The 19,715-nt window shown below is 27.7% G+C and overlaps 1 protein-coding gene across 1 annotated transcript in view; it reads right to left on the reverse strand.

The window, feature by feature from the left end:
* Mgat1 (alpha-1,3-mannosyl-glycoprotein 2-beta-N-acetylglucosaminyltransferase) overlaps window positions 1–16,064 on the reverse strand; it is a 69,247-nt gene extending 53,183 nt beyond the window's left edge. The window contains exon 1 of the mRNA XM_067286911.1: window positions 15,791–16,064. The gene's annotated coding sequence lies outside the window, so the exon portion shown is untranslated. The remainder of the gene's footprint in view (window positions 1–15,790) is intronic.
* Between the last annotated feature and the right edge of the window lie 3,651 nt (window positions 16,065–19,715).

A 19,715-nucleotide genomic window follows, 5' to 3' on the forward strand; every position in this document is an offset into this window, starting at 1 on the left:
CTCTATTCTCCAGTTCTACATGAATTCCTTGTTCTGCCAGTTCTTGAAGGTCGTCATTGGTAAGGCTCTCACCAGAAACCTGCTGTAACTTCTCAATATCCTGCTGGTCTACATCTCCTAGTCCCGCTGTATCGATTAGGTCGACAATTTGGTCAACCTAACAATACAGCGATAAGCTCTTCTTGTTGAGAATTCTTGGATACCTTTAGCCAGAACTTCTTCCATACTCCGTTCGTGCATTTATCAGTTAATTCTTGCAAAGCAAAGTCGATATTGCCTATGGCATCCATGATGTTATATTTTCTCCAAAATTGCACCAAACATAGATTTAAAGAAAGCACACCTTTTTGGCACCTTTTGCTGATTGGTTCATGTTCATAAATAATCGCATTATATACGAATCAATGAAATGCCACGATATTTTAAATTGGCGTAAATTTTGAGCCTTTTTTAGGCTTTGAGCAAACCGTGTTATATCGAATCTGCGTTAAATAGGGTCTTACTGTGTTTCATTTTGTTCAAAAGAACAATATACTAAAGGGATACACAAAGAGAGAAAAGGGGGCTCCCTCTATCCCAATACTTGATAGAAACTCTTGACGGTCCTGCTGAGCATTATTGCATTAAATGCTACAAAACGGTAAGAGTGAAAGTTGCTTCTGTGTTACAACTATAAATTACATAAAATTACAACTATATTTAACATAAAATTTGTTAAACATGTAATAAATTAAATTGGTCAAGTTTTTCCTTTTTTTTTAAAAAAACCATTATCTTTTAAGATAATGGTTTAAAAAACTGGAGTGCACAGATTATTTAGTAAATACAATATATATAATGTTTACTCTATAAAATAAATCTATCAAAAGTATATCAGTTTTGCAAGTTGCCTAAGGAATAAATAAGATATAATGTCACATTACAACAATGGTTCTTAAAGTGATATTAATGATTTTGCTTGCTAGATGGTGTTGGGATTACTTGAGTAGGTATTAAGAGGGAAGTAGCATTGAAGATGTGCTTTTCCAAGCTTGTTTTTTATTTATTTGTAATTAGTTACTTTGTAATATAATAGCATTACACTGCATAAACATTGATTAAACAATTGTAATCACTAGAGATGGGTAAATATCACTTTTATCAAATTTGAATTTGAATATTAACCATATTGCAAATATTCAAATAGTTTGAATATTTGCATCATTCATAGCAATCATGGAAAACCTGGAAAACATGAAATTTTCATGAATTTGGAAAACAGAGGATTTTATGAAAATTTACAATGACAAATTGCTGTGAACCATGTTGAATATCTCAAATACTTAGTGAACTTAATTACCTTATATAAATTATTTAGTTAATAATTCAACTATTATTTATTAATTAATTTGTTTTATTTATTTCAATATATTAAATTAATAAAGTAAAACAAAAAAATTAAAAAGAAAAACAATTTACTTAATTTTGACTTTGACTAAAGTTCTTTCAGGTACTCTTATCTAACTACAATAGATTAACAAATAATTGTTCTTGTTTGTATCTACCAGAGATTTTTATTTAAGAAAACAAGAATTCAAAAACATTCAGCATCTAGTCTTCTTCTTTTCTTACAAATTAAACCAATTATGAACAGCCAAAGAGGCACTGGTGTACTGGCAAATACAAACTTCAAATTGTTGTTTTTAAAAACATTTATGATGACAAATATGATTTATTGTACCATCTGCAATACCATCATCATGTTAATAAAAGGTATTTATTAATTATTCAAATATTTTTAATTTTTATTGGAGGTATATGTAGTATTTGTATTAATTTTTTTTCAACATAATTTTCATACCTAAAATACTTTCTAATGTTCTAATGAAACCTTAGAGGCAGGACACCCTGATTAACTATATACGAACTTCCAATGCAAACTGAAAGTCACGTTATTTCAATTCAAAAATTTTTCCTGAAAGGAGTTAGATAATGACCAGCATGATTCTATTGTTAAAGGAAAAGTATGATGTACAGGGGCAAGACACTACTAATTTGAGGTGGAGAGTATATATTTTAAATTAAATAAATTAAAAATATGGTTAAAAATTGCAACCCAGCATTGTGAAGATATCACAATAAATAATTGCTTGTTTAGATACTAAGAAGCTCCTCATTGGTTTTCCAACATTGTATAAGTACAGCAATACCCTGAGTTACGTAAGTAATGCAGACCGTAAACCTTTACATAAGTTGAATTTTATGTAAGTCGAATTTTTAAATTGCCTAAGTGTAACTATATAATTAATAACTCAATATTGTATTTATTATTATATGCATCTCATCCACTCAGCAATAGTGGAATGGATAAGATGCTAGGCACTAGAGCTACACAATGAAGGTTCACGCATCGTGATTTTAGTTTTTTTTTTAAATATGTAACAAAATTTTTTAGTATTATAACATATCATTAGCATTAATTAAACAAAATTAAATATATTCACACCTTTGACGTGTCCAGCATAACGTTTAATTCTATAAAAACATTTTCGATCCCTTTAAGAGATCATCTTCAGTTAATGTTTACAAAGAAACGAGGGCGAGAGTTTACGTAGGGGCTACCATGAGAAATTTGAAAAAAAGGAAGGCAAACAGTGGATACCCTTATTAAGACCTTCCAGCCACACAGCTGATGCATAAAGGAGAACGAACATAAAGAAAGGATTGTCCTTAGTTACATACTGTTTTTCAACCAAGTTACTAAGAAAGTAGCCAGAAAAATGAATATCTGCATAGTTTATAGACATAATCCTACGGTTTACAGGCTTTTGAGAAATGATAAGGAAAGATATAGATACGATACCCTCACAAGAGTTTACTCGATACCGTTGAAAGATAATAGATTCAACTCCAACCTAGTTTACGTAGGGGCTACCATGAGGAATTTGAAAAAAAGGATTGAGGAACATAAATACACAGTCAATAAAAACATGGATAGTATGGTACTAGCTGCATTTGCCAAGGAGCAGGATATTACAGTTTATTGAGACAGGGCGAAGATTATTAAACATACAAGGGGTGATTTACATTGAAAAAATGGAAATACACAAAGCGCATCTCAACAAACAGTGCATTAATCATAGAGACTCCGACAGTTTATCCACGGCCTGGAAGTTTTTCTATAAAACGGATATGACATAATTTTTATGACTCCGCAGAAGCTGCTTTATTTTATTCCTGTCTAATATTGTTTTTTACCTTTGGGTTATTTATATACATGTGCTAGGATTATTTTGGATGTTTAAATTTTACATTATTAAGAACAGATTTACGTTTTTACCGTTAGATGCACAACCAGTTTTGAAATATTCGTTCTTTTTTAAATTCGAATTTTTTGTTCGTTTCTTTGTAAACATTAACTGAAGATGATCTCTTAAAGGGATCGAAAACGTTTTTATAGAATTAAACGTTATGCTGGACACATCAAAGGTGTGAATATATTTAATTTTGTTACTTAGGTCCAGTAAGCATTTCTTATTATATCATTAGCATTATTATTAACTATTATTATTCCCCACATTTAAAGCTTATAAAACAAGAGATTAAAAAAAAAAAGACTTTATCTAAAATGAAGTCTCTAGATTTATGCCATTCAATAAAATTTTTATTTCTTCATATTTATTTACAGATATTGTGGTATTGCAATATTTGAAGAGTAACAAACACGAGTGCACGAGGAAATTGTCCATAATTTTAACAATTTAAAAAAATGCTGTAACTATGCTACCCTATTTTCATATCAGCCTTGTCCTTTTTTGTCCATCCTCAGTAACATCTCAAGCTTATTTGCTTGTGGTGACATAGTATGTAACCATGAGCAAAAATGTCTGAAAATAAATATGAAGAAATGAAAATATTATTTAACAACATAAAAGGGTTAAATCTACAGAAACTTTTTCACTAAACAGGAAATGCTGTCATTTTTTTAAAAAAATCTTGTCTTATAGCTTTAAGCATGGGGAATAATAAAAAGCAATAATAATGCTAATCATGCAGTAAAATAATAAAATAGTCTGTTACACATAATAAAACTAAAATTGCAAATACTTGAACCTACATTGTGTAGCTCCAGTGCTTTATCCACTTTGCTATTGTCATTACAAGAAGAGAAATATTCAGAGTTATAAACTAAACACTCAAATTTCAGAGACCCATTTTTCAGAAACACTTGAGAAGTGAGTCCTATTATTTGGACAAGGAGCTGTTTGTGTTTAGGGCTACATGCTCACCAAATTTTATTTGAATCAGAGACCTGAATCTGCCTCTCCTTGTAAGTATAATAAATAACTTGCATAAATATAAAAATTGAAATGAGGTAATTTGTGTTCAATGTTATTTTTCCAATGCTTTCTATTTTGGACCATTTGTAATGCAAGATCTTTGTAGCTACCAGGTAACATTTCATAATATATTCTAACAACTGTCTTGTGTCTCACATGTTTTCTTTTTTCCATTGTGAATTATAGAATATAATCTTGAAATGAAGACCTTTTTTGTCTAGCCAACATTTGTAAAGAAGCAGGAACTGGTAAAGTACGGACGTCTTCTATTCTCCATCATGCCTTCTTGGGGTTGGTTCGGCTTTTATCTACAACGAAATAGGCGCTGGTAAAATGTAGATGAGGAAAGCTACCCCCTGGCGACGATATTTTAAAATTATATTTGTTAATTTTCGTCCAATGGCGATAATTTGCAACTCTACAAGGAAAGTTTTTGACAAGACTTTTCCAGTACATTTTTTTAAATACGTGATGAGATCTTTCCAATTGAAGTCCAATAGATAACTTAAACAATTTACATTAAAACTATTAATCACATTTTTCACTTTCACTGTTATAGGGAGCCAAGTAAAAATCACAGAAAAATAACTGTCTGGAAAGTAGTTTTATATAAGTGGATTTTAGTTTCCAATGAAATCAATTTAAATTTTCAAATATTGGATAAGGTCTGATATATGTCAATACTCAGATCTTTCTTAACCCCTCTCCAGTTGCCTACAGAGATAGTACCTAAATTAAATTATAATAATTACAGCCAACAACTATCAATGTTTTTTTTTTTACTCTGGTGCCCATTTTAAAAATAACATCTCAACAATACATCAATGTATATTATGTTAAAGGTTAAACTACTTCTTTGTACAGCTTTCCCTGGTAATACTAATACATTATGCTTTTATCTAAAAAATTTCTGTCTTTATTGAGTGATTCTAGCTTACATTCTGTTTATACATTATTATTAAATTTACATATTGATATAGTGGCTGATAATAAATCACAATCCTTCTCTCTTTTTAGGTTTATCCTGCATATCTTGAATATCATTATTTATCTTCAAATCTTACACAAAAACAGTAAAATTCTTCAGATGGTCTCCTGTTACTGCATTCCACTGTAAATCTCCAGATTTGCTAAGTATTTCGTCAGATGAGAAATCACTATCACATTGAAAGTTCCTGATAACATTTTCAATTGTTTCTTCAACGTGGATAGAAGCACCAACACCAGAACCAATCTGACTGTCTGATGCTTTATTTTTTTTAAATTATTATTTCTGGTAGATATTTGAAACAATGTACTAGGTTCAACAAGACTAGCATTTGAAAGTCTGCATACCTTTTTCTGCACAGGAGAGCCAGAAGAATCAGAAAATTTGGAATAACCATACTTGCTTTGTAACTTTTAGAAAAACGTTCAAAAGGTTCTTTGTCTGACAAAATTTCATTCAGCAATACTTCCAAACAAACTTGTTCTTTATCACTATCTGTTAATTTTCGTCCTATGGCGATAATTATGTTTAATTAATTTTCTGAAGACAAAGTCCTTCCCGGAACATGGGACCACCATTTTTAAGTTCCAAACATTACACTTTTGGCGACTGACCTTTCCTTTTAGGCTACTGGCCGCCAAACAGTCCTTTAAAAACACAAACATATATCTAATTAAAAATATTAACATTTGTAAAGAAGCAGGAACTGGTAAAGTACGGACGTCTTCTATTCTCCATCATGCCTTCTTGGGGTTGGTTCAGCTTTTATCTACAACGAAATAGGCGCTGGTAAAATGTAGATGAGGAAAGCTACCCCCTGGCAACGATATTTTAAAATTATATTTGTTAATTTTCGTCGATGTCGATAATTTGTTTAATTAATTTTCTGAAGACAAATCCTTCCCGGAACATGGGACCACCATTTTTAAGTTCCAAACATTACACTTTTGGCGACTGACCTTTCCTTTTAGGCTAGCTTTCCTCAATCTACATTTTACCAGCGCCTATTTCGTTGTAGATAAAAGCCGAACCAACCCCAAGAAGGCATGATGGAGAATAGAAGACGTCCGTACTTTACCAGTTCCTGCTTCTTTACAAATGTTTATATTTTTAATTAGATATATGTTTGTGTTTTTAAAGGACTGTTTGGCGGCCAGTAGCCTAAAAGGAAAGGTCAGTCGCCAAAAGTGTAATGTTTGGAACTTAAAAATGGTGGTCCCATGTTCCGGGAAGGACTTTGTCTTCAGAAAATTAATTAAACTTTATCACTATCACCCATTTTTTATTTTTTTAATGCCTGTAGTTACTGATAGAAATGATCAATACAAACTGAACAAATATGTAGTAGACCCTAAAAACTTCTTCCTAGAATATTCAGGTTCAGACATGCAAAACTACAAGGCACGTGTGCATTGCATAGAGCCAAAACATAAAAATTTTGTTTTCCAGGCCACACAAAGTGCACTTGCTTCGCTCTTCAAAATCTTGTTTAGAAAAAAAACATTGCTATATTGAATAAGACTATTGTTAATTAACCCATGATATTTCTCAAATTTAAACAAAAAGAATGCTTGGATCCAGATTGCAAAAATTTTATTATGACAATCAACTTGTTGAAGATAGTCTATCTAGAAGTTTTGTTAATAAAATTAACAACTGAATAATGAAATATGTAATTGGATTTAAAAGAATTAAAATCAGATTAAAAAATTAGCTTTTATAAAAACAGATATTAAAAATGTGGTTCATAATATTAGGAAATGTATAAAAATGTAAAGAGATAAGAAATTAAGAAAATTAAATAAGAAATTTAATTATCCAACATTAAATCAAAAACAAACTGGAAAAAAATCCTAGTTATTAATAAATTGAGTAAAAAGTTTCTAAAGGAAATATATGAAATTCTTAAAAAAAGGTTTAGATCATGAGCAACCCAATATCTGCAGGCTATATAGGACTTTCAAGGTCCAAATATGTGGCACCTGAGCATTCTCAATGTAATTTCATTTTCTTGTTTTCTGCCTTGCGCCCATATGCAACCCTAATTAAGCTGATATTAGTGATAAACATTTAAACTTAAAAATGATCAGTGAAAAGATAAGAAATTATATATTCCTAGTTGCATATAATTAGCATAAATTACTTTAATACCTAGTGTACTGGAGATTGTTGAATATGTTGGTACTTGGCAGGCTTGAAAGCCAGCAACTCCATAAGGAAAAATGCAGGCAGCCCACCAGAAGCCTATGAAGTTCATTCACAGACTGCTCCAGAAAAGGTTGCTCATCGCTGGTTTACAATACAACAGTCCAGATCAATGAGAAGTGTTAGACATTATCAGTGCATATTCTAATATGCAAATGGACAAAATGTGTAATGGAAATTTTGAACTATGCAGAGAGAATCCCATATTTGTGCAGCCACTAATTACTGGACATATCTGATAATTAAAATTAAACAGTGATTGAAATTAATAGATAATTACACAGATATAAGATTTGTGTTATCATCTTAATTTTCATTTATATCGTTTAGAACAGCTTATTAACACTAGAATTTATTAACTTGGCCACAACAAAACTGACATTTGTGAAATAGGAAAAAACCTAAGAATAAGGCGTGGACATTATATCAGTAAATAGCATGTAATAAAAGAGAACTAAAGGATGAAGAACTAAATTAATTAAAATTAAACATTAAAAATACAAAAGTTTAGTTATAAATAAAGGAAAAAAATAGATTAGGTCTAAACCTTTTGAACAATATTAAAATGAAAATTGGCAAAGTACAGAATTTTTTTGATAAAAAATAACTTTAAAATTATTAAAGCAAACAAATTGAGATAGATCATCTTGTAAGAAAGAATTGGATCATTCAGAAAGAAAATAAACTAAAAAATAATTTATTATTTAAAAAATTAATTATAGACTTGACAGAAGTAATTTCAAGAGTTAAAAATCAGAACAACTAAATTGCATAGTTAAAAAAAATAAGATTAAAAATCTAAAAATTACTTATTGTGCTCTAGAAACAATGGAATATAAAGTAAGAACAGTAGTAGATTATAACAATTCAGTTTTATAGAACTTAGAAAGGTTCCTACAGAAGACATCATTGGTATATGAAAATTTCCCTTATGCCAGAGATGGCAAATCTTTTTGAGTCTGCATGCCATATAGTAATCATTTTTATCTTTAAAAATGTTTGTGCACACCAAAGTTTTAGACTACAAATAATGATATTCAAAGAAATTAAATGAATATGCTTTAATTAGAATAAATGTAAAGAAGCTGATTCAAAAGCAGGATGATCAGGTGGTATACCACAAGATTGGAAATGACAGGTGAGAAACCAAAACCAAAACATAAGGTCTGTCCCAAAAGTTTGCAAACTTTTTAAATTACACCCCAACTAATAATTGAATCTGAATGAAGCTTGCACAGCTCTTCAGAGGCAAGTTTTGTGTACTATCTGCCAGAAACAGTTTGTCCTATCTTCATTTGTGTAAACACATGTTGATTGTGTTTTGCAATTTTCTTTCAGTGAGTGCAAGTGAGCTTGTGGGATGAAAATTTTATGAAAAACTTCATTGCTGGAGATGAGATATGGTCTATAGGTACAATGTGGAAACAAAACGTTAGTTATCAGAGTGGGTGAGAAAATCTTTGCCACAAGCCAAAAACACATAAGTTCAATTGTGTGTGAAGGTTACATGTCTTGCTCAGTTTTGTTCAATACTGAAAGTGTCATTCACCATGAATACTATCTGGAGGTGATGAAACATCTTTGTGAAGCAGTGGGGAAGAAAAAACTGACTACTCAGGGAGATCATCATCATGACAATGCACTGCTGATAACAGAATTTTTGGCCAAGAACTCAAAGCCACTTGTTCCCCAACCTTCACATTCACTGAACTAAGCCCCAGCACACTTATTTTTGTATCCCAAATTAAAATCCACTCTCAAAAGTCACCATTTCGAATCCATTGATGTCATTAAGGAAAATTTGCTAGTGGAGTGCACATCATACCAAAAGAAGCAATTTGGGAAGCATTCTTTTCATGGCAGAAATCCTGGATTTGATGCATAGACTCAAGAGGGGACTATTTCAAAAGCAACAAAACTGATTAGATTTTAGGTAAATGCAAACAACTTCATGAACTTTCCAGACAGACCTCATATGTTATGTGCTAAATAATTTCTTCAATGTGCAACTTTGGGCAAGAAGCCGTAGGTTTACCACCATTGCCCTAAGCTGTCAATAATGCAGAGAAATTAATTAGGTCATTAAAAAATATACAGATTAATAGTTCTTATAAATTAACAAGTCTAGATATTGAAAATATGTATCCTTCAATCACTTGGTATATGAAATTAAAATAAATGAACACTTATAAACTTCCCACTAATCTGATTTTTAGATTAATGCCAAATGATTGCCTGATTACACCTGTCTATAATAATGTTACTATTTAAACTGAAGTTATCTCCAGTTGGTACCATGAGTAACCAGTATGACTTTATAAGAACAGCTTTAGATAGAGGCTGTTCTTTAAGGTTGATGTTATTTCCTCTTATTTCTAATTTATGAATTTCCAGTACATGTACCTTGAGAGTTTGGATATGTTCTATGATGTGGCACTGTTTGATAATACATGTGTTTAATGTATGTTCTATTTTGCATTCTAATTCAGTTGTGTATTTAGACCTGAAAAAGATCTGTTTAAGATCAAAAACATTAGTCACTAACAAAAAATTTTCAACTAAAAATACAAAGGTTTTGTGGATGTTTTTTATTATAATTAGACCTAGTTCATTCGTATTGCTGTAGAATTACAGCAGATGTGAAACATAACAGGCACAATTCAGTGTTTCATGAATACTGCACCACAACTGGTTGTAATAGTAATAGAGAGACTGTGAAATTAATTGAATAAGAGATCAATACCTATATGAGATTAACGAATATACTTATGTTAAAAATAAACAAATCCTAAAAAGAAATCCAAGTGTGTAATTAGCTCATGCTAAAGATCATTCCCATAGTGTTGATCATTTCCAAATGATACCAGAAAATTTTCTATTATTTTTAATTTTTTAATATGTGTAATGAATAAGAAATTGTTAATTTTTGTAAAAAAAAGAGAAGGATTGTGATTTATTATCAGCCACTATATTAATATGTAAATTAAATAATAATGTATAAACAAAATGTAAGCTAGAACCACTCCACTAAAGACAAATTTTTTAGATAAAGCATAATGTATTAGTATTATCAGGGAAGGTTGTACAAGAGTGGTTTAGCCTTATTAAATGTATATTCAGTGATTTTAACATAATATACATTGATGTAATGTTGAGATGTTATTTTTAAAATGGGCACCAGAGTCAAAAAAATGTTAATAATTGTTGGTTGTAATTATTGTAATTTAATTTGGGTACTATCTACATAGGCAACTGAAGAAAGGTTATCTTCATAAAATCAAAAATGTATTTTGCTTGAAATTTTGTTACTCAAAGTGTCAAAAAAATGTTTAAATAAAATTAAGTTTTTGTAAGTGTTTTGTCGGTTTTGCAAAATTGCAATACAGTTATTGGACAATTCAGGTTTGGACAGTTCATTATTAGTAGTGAACATACTGTACATGAACTGTTAAGAATAAGTCTTATAAGAGTAGAGTTTGGGTCACGGGACTTTCGGGTCAAGACTCAAGACACGCTTGTCGAAATTGTATTGTAATAATTTTATTTTTAAAAGGTCATAATAAAGTTTATTAGCTTCCCGCGCTCTGTCATTGAGAGCGCCATCTGTTAGCTTAACAAGTAATTACTTGATACTTCTACATAACTTACTGAATGAGTACACAATAAATACGTTTGCCGCCATATTGTTATTTTGTGACGTTTGTTTATGAGATTGGGACATTTGTGACTGTCTGTATCAGCACTATCAGCTCACAGTCAGTCAGTCGTCAATTTCACTTTATGAGGTGAAGTGCTGTGCGGTTGCGTTGAGTCAGTCGCAAAATACGGAACTTTTTACTTCGTATTTGAATAAAACTGCACTTATTGCTTTTGCAGAAGATCTGTATTGCAGACTTTTTGAAAATATCCCTCGTTCTAAATGCCAGATTTGGAAATAATGGACGCCGAACCCAATACCAGTAGCTCTACAGTACACAACGAACCCTATGAGTCGTTTCAAAGTCAAACGGAACAGGCAATCAAAAAATCGAAGAAAATGTATTCGAAATTCTTGCAAAAAGATCAAGAGCAACATTAAAAAGGAGTTTCAGTTATATGAAGCAACCGGAAAACGTACTAAAAGTTTGGAACTAATTTATAAAGCTTTAAAAACAATAAAACCGACATCTGTTGAAAATGAGAGTGTTCTCCTTGTCCGGAGGCATTATTACAAAAATCAGAAATAGATTCAGACAAAGCTGTAAATGCTCTGATATTTTTAAATGCCTATTTTATTAAATCAGAAAAGAAGTCTAATTGATAGTTTATTATATTATTTATATGACTAATGAATAGAGACTAGGTGATGATTATTAATGATTAGTATGATTACTAAGTTGGTTTTATAATTATAAGATTTTACTGTCAAAAAATGAATCTATGATTATAAGAATTAAACATACGAATTGTTTAGACTTTAATTAACATTATAAATGTTGGGATTTGATTTTATGTTCAATAAATGTTGATTTTTACTAAAATTGCTTTTTTATTGATACATCTCGCCAAAAATGAAGTCAATTCTAATTTTATTCTGAGAAGCTTCGAAGTCGGGATTTTCATCGTGGGGTGTCTCGTGTCCCGGGACTTTGAGAATGTCGAGACTTCGCAAACCTTATATAAGAGAGAAAGAGATTGCATTGAAATTTGTAATTAAAAAAAAAAATCATAAACTGAACACAGTAGAACACAGACCTAATGCCACTGAAACAAATGAAAATAGACACTAGGAACAGACATCCAACTTTTAGTAACATGTTTTTCAAATTTTTCACAAATGCATTTTGATAAATTTGTAATATTGGGATTATTTGATTCATTTATTGAAATGGGTATAAAAGAACATTTGCTGTAGCAGAAACTTGAATAAGTATGACAGAGCTGTAATTTCTTTAAAAAAAATTATTATTAAATTAATTCTACACATTTCTAGTATTTAATAATATAGGGAACCCTATTTATCTGGCTTAAACAGTACCAGGCCTTATCAAGAAGACCAAAAATCAAGATAATCCAGAAAATTCCTTAACAATCTAAATAATAGTTTAAACATTTTATAAAAATAACTTTCACTCAAACCTACTAACCAGAGTAAAAAATTGTTCTAATAATGCAAACATTTTCGATGCCCTTCTGGGTTCTTCAGGCATTTCACTAAAACTGTACATGAACCAGCTTACAATGGTTTTAGTGGAATGCCTGAAGAAGAGCCCAGAAGGGGCATCAAAAATGTTTGCATTATTAGAACAATTTTTTACTCCGGTTAGTAGGTTTGAGTGAAAGTTATTTTTATATTCATCCCAGTGTAGTAAGAAGTTAAGAAAGTTAAACATTTTATTTTATATTTCTAATTTCTTCTCCATAACAAAAACCACTTTGTCTTTTAGACATCACTTTCATGGTGTTTACTTCACAAAACATTGAATGTGACTGAAACTCAGAAAAAGAATAGTAGCTGTGGATGTTGAGTAAATAATAAACAGCAAAGTCACTAGGTTATAAACAATAAACTATAAACATGTTGACTGATGTGAGAAGCACAACGTTTTTATTTAAAAGTAGAATTTTTCATAATTGAAAATCTTAAAACATTAGAAAAGATTCAACAAGATATTAAGTACTCAAAGAGCACTCCCATGGAGAGCATAAAAATGATCATCATATGCCAATTCGCAGAAAACAAGTCTATTCTTGCAAGCTGCAACATTGCACTTAGAAATCTTAACTACATTCTTGCCTTAGATTTTTTTCATGTTTATAGTTTTTCTGTATGTCTCCCTTTCATACTTCTGAGATAAATTATATTTTATAATCTTGTTTAACAAAGTTACAATGTAATGGAATAATAATTTGAATCACTTACTCTGATAGGACACAAAATGTTAGCAAAGCATGTACTAGTTGCTTGTACAAAATTCTCAATTGTTTAAATGATAACAATTGTAGGATACTAAAATCAATGTTTACAGTTATTTAAATCAGTTTTTTAATTGATATCCAGTACTTAATGCTTAATTCTATATTGTAAAATGATATTTTACAAAATATACAGTCATTTATATAAAAAAAAATTCAATCTATACAATTGAATGATATACACATAACTATAAGAATTAAAAATTTTATCTCAATTACAATTCATTTTATTTATTTTTATTCTACATATGTATATATTAATGAAAGATACAATAAATATAATGTAGTTTCAATAAGATTTCTTTCAAACTATTCCATATAATTATAGCTTACAAATATAGGTGGAGTGTTTATATTGTTATGTTACTTGCAGGTGTATTCAATGATGAGCAGCAGCTGCATATGTTCTTTCTTAACCAAATGTTTAAAATACATACATATTTCTAGTATTTAATAATATAGGGAGCCCTATTTATCTGGCTTAAACAGTACCAGGCCTTATCAAGAAGACCAAAAATCAAGATAATCCAGAAAATTATCTTGTGAATGTAGAGTACATAAAAAAATATGATAAACACTTAATGAATATTTATTCATGTTATTTTCTAATAGTTAAGGATAAATAAATCATTCCTTATATGTGTGTATATTTTATTAGACTTATGTACAAAGCAAATTATCTAAAAGCAACTTTATGCACAAAACTATTCCCAAGGCCCTCTCAATAATGCTTGGATATGCCACAGATAGTAAGTTAGATAACATTAACATACAAGATGTGATAAATATCCGAAATGCTTTATTTAGACCCAAAATTTAGCAAAAACTAACATACAACTAAATATTTTCAACTTTGAAAAAAACTCATCAAGAATCAATGAATATTTAAGTGACAATATTATAGATTCTAAAGGTATAAGTTTATAAAATAACAAAATACTGTTATTAGATTACTTTAAAATTATGACTAATAAATACAATTCTACTGAATTTTATTAGGTTTGATAATTTTTCCATTATATAATAATAAAAATAGATTATTTGACTGATTATTGTTTTAAAGAAATTTTTTTTTTACACATCCTTCCTACCATATTAGAGAGAGGAATGCTTATGTAATTTACAAAACCAAAATAACCATTCTAATGAAGAATAACCATCTAACCTAAAACTATTTACAAAATTTAAATAAAATCTGGAATCACCTATAGTAAATAAATCATTGAAACTTTCATCTTTACCTTCCTTATCAAAATTTATATATTTACTTAAACACAGTCACCCATCACAGACTATTAATTAAGTGTATGGAATTTCAATTTCTTATAGTAAACATGATTCAAAATCAGTGTATAAAGCCATATTTTTCTTTTTTGTGGTAAATGTATATAATCACTCTCTTATTTTGCTATTGATGTTGCCAATACTATTCAAATAGGCAAAAATGATTGCTTCGTTTATTATATAAATTTTATAACAGGTGCCATAGTTCATATTGTATATCCAATAATCATATTTGAAAATGTCATTTGATACACATCACTTTTAAATGAAATTCGATTCACATATGAATTTTAAATAATAATTTTAAAAATGAAATCAAAACAGAACTAAAATCGATATAAAAATTAAAAATATATCTGTATTCCACATTTCATTTTTTGACATTAAAAAATTTGAATAAATATACTAAATTAATTTTCTTTTTTATTTACAATCAAACAAGCATATAATATTGATTCAAAAAATTGTTTATATATCATAACATATATAAAGCCAATATCTTACACAAAACATTACTGCTTTTAATACAGCATACTGCTCCATTACTTAAATATTGTTGATTATAAAATACAAATAAGGAATCCTAAATAAACTTGCTTAGCTAATATTATGTCATTTATTACTAATCACTTGTATAACATTATACTGTAGTATATTGGTAGGAGTTCGGAGATTTGTGTGTGTATATAATGAATGACCTAAAATTAACTGGTAAATAGTAAACTTTCTTGGATAAATACTGAAATTTTATAAACAATGTTTTACACAATATCAATATTGTTTACTGTTACTTACTTAAATTTTGGCTGGAGTTATTTGAAGAGTTTAATTATAAGTTTATGTATTGTTAAATATTGGATGTGAAGATGACAATGAAATGAGAAGTGTGTAAAATAAGTCATGAGGACGATCATACCAATGACAACTGATTATTATTCCAGAAAGTACATCAACAACAATGCATGGGATGTCTTACCGACTGCTGCATCGTACTTATGGCATATATCGAAATGTTCACAAAATATATAAGTAAACTCACCGGTTTTTCCACTATCGACGAAAGTGTTTCAGACGATAAAAAGATACGAAATCTTAAGCCTAACGTCAACGTCATTGAAATGTAACGAGACTAAAATATTTACAGTCTTCTAAAATTTTACGGTTGATAAATAATTGATTACTTTTATCATATAAAAACAAGCAATCGTCATTCGTATAATTATTATCGTTATTCAAGACGATCCTCTTCCACTTCGACATCACCCCTGAACATCCACCCGACGACGTGGCGACACCTGCCGACTCTGACTTGTTATGAATCTGCCATAAACGATGCTAATGTGAAGGAAAAATCTAATTGGTTATTTAACTGCCAATCATATTATGCCAGATCTTCAATTTGATATAAGCGATATTAATGCATCGTAAATCTCTCTCATCCGAAGACTTTTTTAAAATTTGATTTTTAAGCTTTTATGTAATTCTTAAATTATATTATTTTGCTTTTAAACTGTAAGCGGTGAGAAATATAGGTTACCTGTAAACAATGGTAGGTAGCCTATATTTAACACCTTCATTTAAACCTTTAAATAATATCAAAAAACGCTCAATATTGTAAGTTATATAAAAATTTTTTTATTAAAAATAAATATAGCTTATAATTAATTTTCAAGTAAAGAGATAAATTTTTTAAATGAAAATTTTATTCAAATCTTAATAAATATTTTAAAACGATTAAGGAACATATATAAAATGACTTTTTGTCTTTATTTATAGACGTATTTTTCTATAAAATTTTATTTTTATTGGCTTCTGTACTACAAAAATAAATGTCGAAAATATTTATAAAACTTATTAGTTTATTACTTTCATTTTATATTTATATTCGATAAAATTATCGAAATCCGGATTTAAATGGCTGCGTGGTTTGATTATATTTTCCAGTTGTCAATCTACCGGAAATAAAGAGAAGTCATTGATTACGAATAGCGAAAACTTAATTTAAATTAAAGATTTTTTCCATACAATATCAAATAGTTTTCCTATAAAAATGTAAAGTATTTTCGTATTGATTTATCATGTTTGAATTTATAAAATTATAAATATTTAAAGTGTTAAGAGTTACTACATATCACCCGATATAAAGATAAATGTTAACGTTTCTTAGAAATTTAAACGTAGAAAGAAATTTATTTATTTCCGCATTAACATTAGATTTATATAAAAAGTTATTTTAATGTTTATAATCTGAATCATTATATTTTTTAATCGGCTAAACCATATGAGGATATTGATAATTAGTTTTATCATTAGTCTTGAGAACTATATCAGAATTAATAGCAGGAATAAAACTTTAAAAAAAATCAAATAATAACTAGCCTTTCTGGAAATCTAAATGCCAAGAATGTAATTGTTTCATATCTCTAAATCTTGTTTTATTGAAATAAGTGTTATATGATGATAACAATATGTTATTGCATTGACTCAGTTATTTCACACATACATGAATACATGTGTTATGTATTACAATAAATTTATCCTATATTTGATTAAAATATTTTAAAATTAGATTTATTTATTTTAAAAATTTAATATAAAAACTTATTGTTTTAATATTATATAAATCTAGACATAAATTTTAGTAGAAAAAGAAATATATCAGACTCACTTCTTGATATCGCCTATATTTTTCTATAAAATAAAATCATTCAAAATAAATAAATAATAAATTATATATACTTTTTAAAAATTAAATTATAGTATCTATTTAAAATCGAATAAAAACTTTTAAATATTAAATTTGTTAGATTTCAGCTCATTTAGAAATTATTCTAAATTTCAAGAAAAATTGAAATATGTAGCTTATTTTATATAAATAAAATATACAGATTTGTAGTATTATATCTACTGTATATAATATGTTATTAGTTAAAGTATTAATAATAGAAAATACGTTATTAATTAATAAAAATCATATTTAAACTATAAAACATCTGCTTTATATGTTATATATATTACTTTATAATTTTGAAATATTTTTCTTTTTAAATTTAAAAACCTATCAATAGAAAATTTCTATTACTTTAGCCATACTCTAATAATTCAAAAATTTTAATTTAATTTTTTTTAATTAAATAAATAAATGTTATACTTTTATTATTCTTCAGCATTTTAAAATATTGATATAAAATATATAATTAAACAATATAACGTAATTGCGTAATGCAATTTGTCACGTTCAGTTAACACCATTCACAATACAAAACTATTTTAGAATAACTTATTGTTTTAAAAGACAGATATAATAGTAAGAATACATCTACAATCATTTTATGTTGTAAAACGTTTATTGATTTTAATTACATAGCAAGAATAAATAATAAAAATATTATTTAAAAAAGTTGTAATGTAGTTATGAAATTTTCATATGAATTAAATATTAAACTTTAATGTAAAATTTAAAAATATAAAAATTTTTAATATATTAATATTTTATCCATTTATTTATTTATTGAATAATTTTAGTTTTAAAAGTGTGGTTTAAAATAGGTAATTTGTCTAAAATTTTTAATAGTTTTAGACTTTTATATCTGTATTGTAGATATATTGTATGATAATATAATCTATCTAGTTATTAACATAGAAGAAAGAGATCAATCACTTTTTCGTTTCTTTAAAAAAACCATTTCATAAATTTATGCCCAAATATTCAGCCTGTCAATTTTGATTATCTAATAAAGATTATTATGATAAAATTTTAAGTATGATATAAATTTACATCAGATAATTTTCAGGATAGGATCTGTAAGAATATCAATTTTATTTATGTTAAATATATTCATTCTGTAGACATTGTTATTACATTTAAAAACACTTGTTATAGCTTAAGTATTCATCTATATTTGATTAACTAATATTGATATCTGTATATTGATAAATACATAAGCAATGTATAACTTATAACATGTGTTCGTTTATGTTTTCACAAAAAGTACAGTTAATTAAATTAATAAAGATTTAATAGCAAAAGTGAATATTTTAAATTACACATTAAATTATCAAGATTTTATATTAAAAATTAATATTATAATTATATCTGAATTTATAATTTCATAATGATTTTAGCACAAGTTAATTTTCTATTAAATATTAAATATAATTTAAAATGTCAAATGAAAAAATAACACCTTTATCAACTAAATAATTATTTACAAATTTAAAAAATTCATCGAAAATAGTATTAATTCTCATAGATATTTCTCTGTATAAATGATTTAGAATTAAACAGTATTATTTTAATTTAATTTATTAATTAAATGGTAGCGCTTTCACTTATCTTTCATCAATTCTTATTATTGTCCGAATTAGCAAGCATTAAAGGTGTTGTAAATATAATTAAAATATTTGACAGGACAGAAAATTTTAAAAATATAAATACTAGTTTTAATGAAACAAATGTATGCCTATTTAAGAAAATGTTGTTTATAAACATGCAGTTTCAAGTTAAAAATAACCATATATAGTCTACTGGTATATCTTTATCATCAAGAATGTAGAAAACTATTGTCTATTAAAATTAAATTTATATATAGATGAAACTGAACATAATACCTAATCGAAGTTTTTTTTTAATAAAACACTTAAAAATGTTATCCAGTTCTCTAAATTCTTGATTTAGCTTATATTACCAAGTTTCAGAACAGAACTGTTTGTAACCTATATTGATCACTAAATAATTGCATATTTAGTGCATATTTACTAAAAATATTGATTTACAGAGTCTAATGATTCAAGATTAGATTTTAAAAATAATAATTTTTTATTTATCGAAATTATATTAAAAATTGTCTAGAAAAATGTTTAGATCAATGTAAAAAGTACTGTATGTCGAATATAAAGGATAGGTCAGTACATATTATTTATTTATTTGTTTATTTAATACAAATATTATAATAAATATACGA

Source organism: Centruroides vittatus, unplaced genomic scaffold (assembly GCF_030686945.1).
Source record: "Centruroides vittatus isolate TY-2023 unplaced genomic scaffold, ASM3068694v2 scaffold_386, whole genome shotgun sequence".
NCBI lineage: Eukaryota > Metazoa > Arthropoda > Arachnida > Scorpiones > Buthidae > Centruroides > Centruroides vittatus.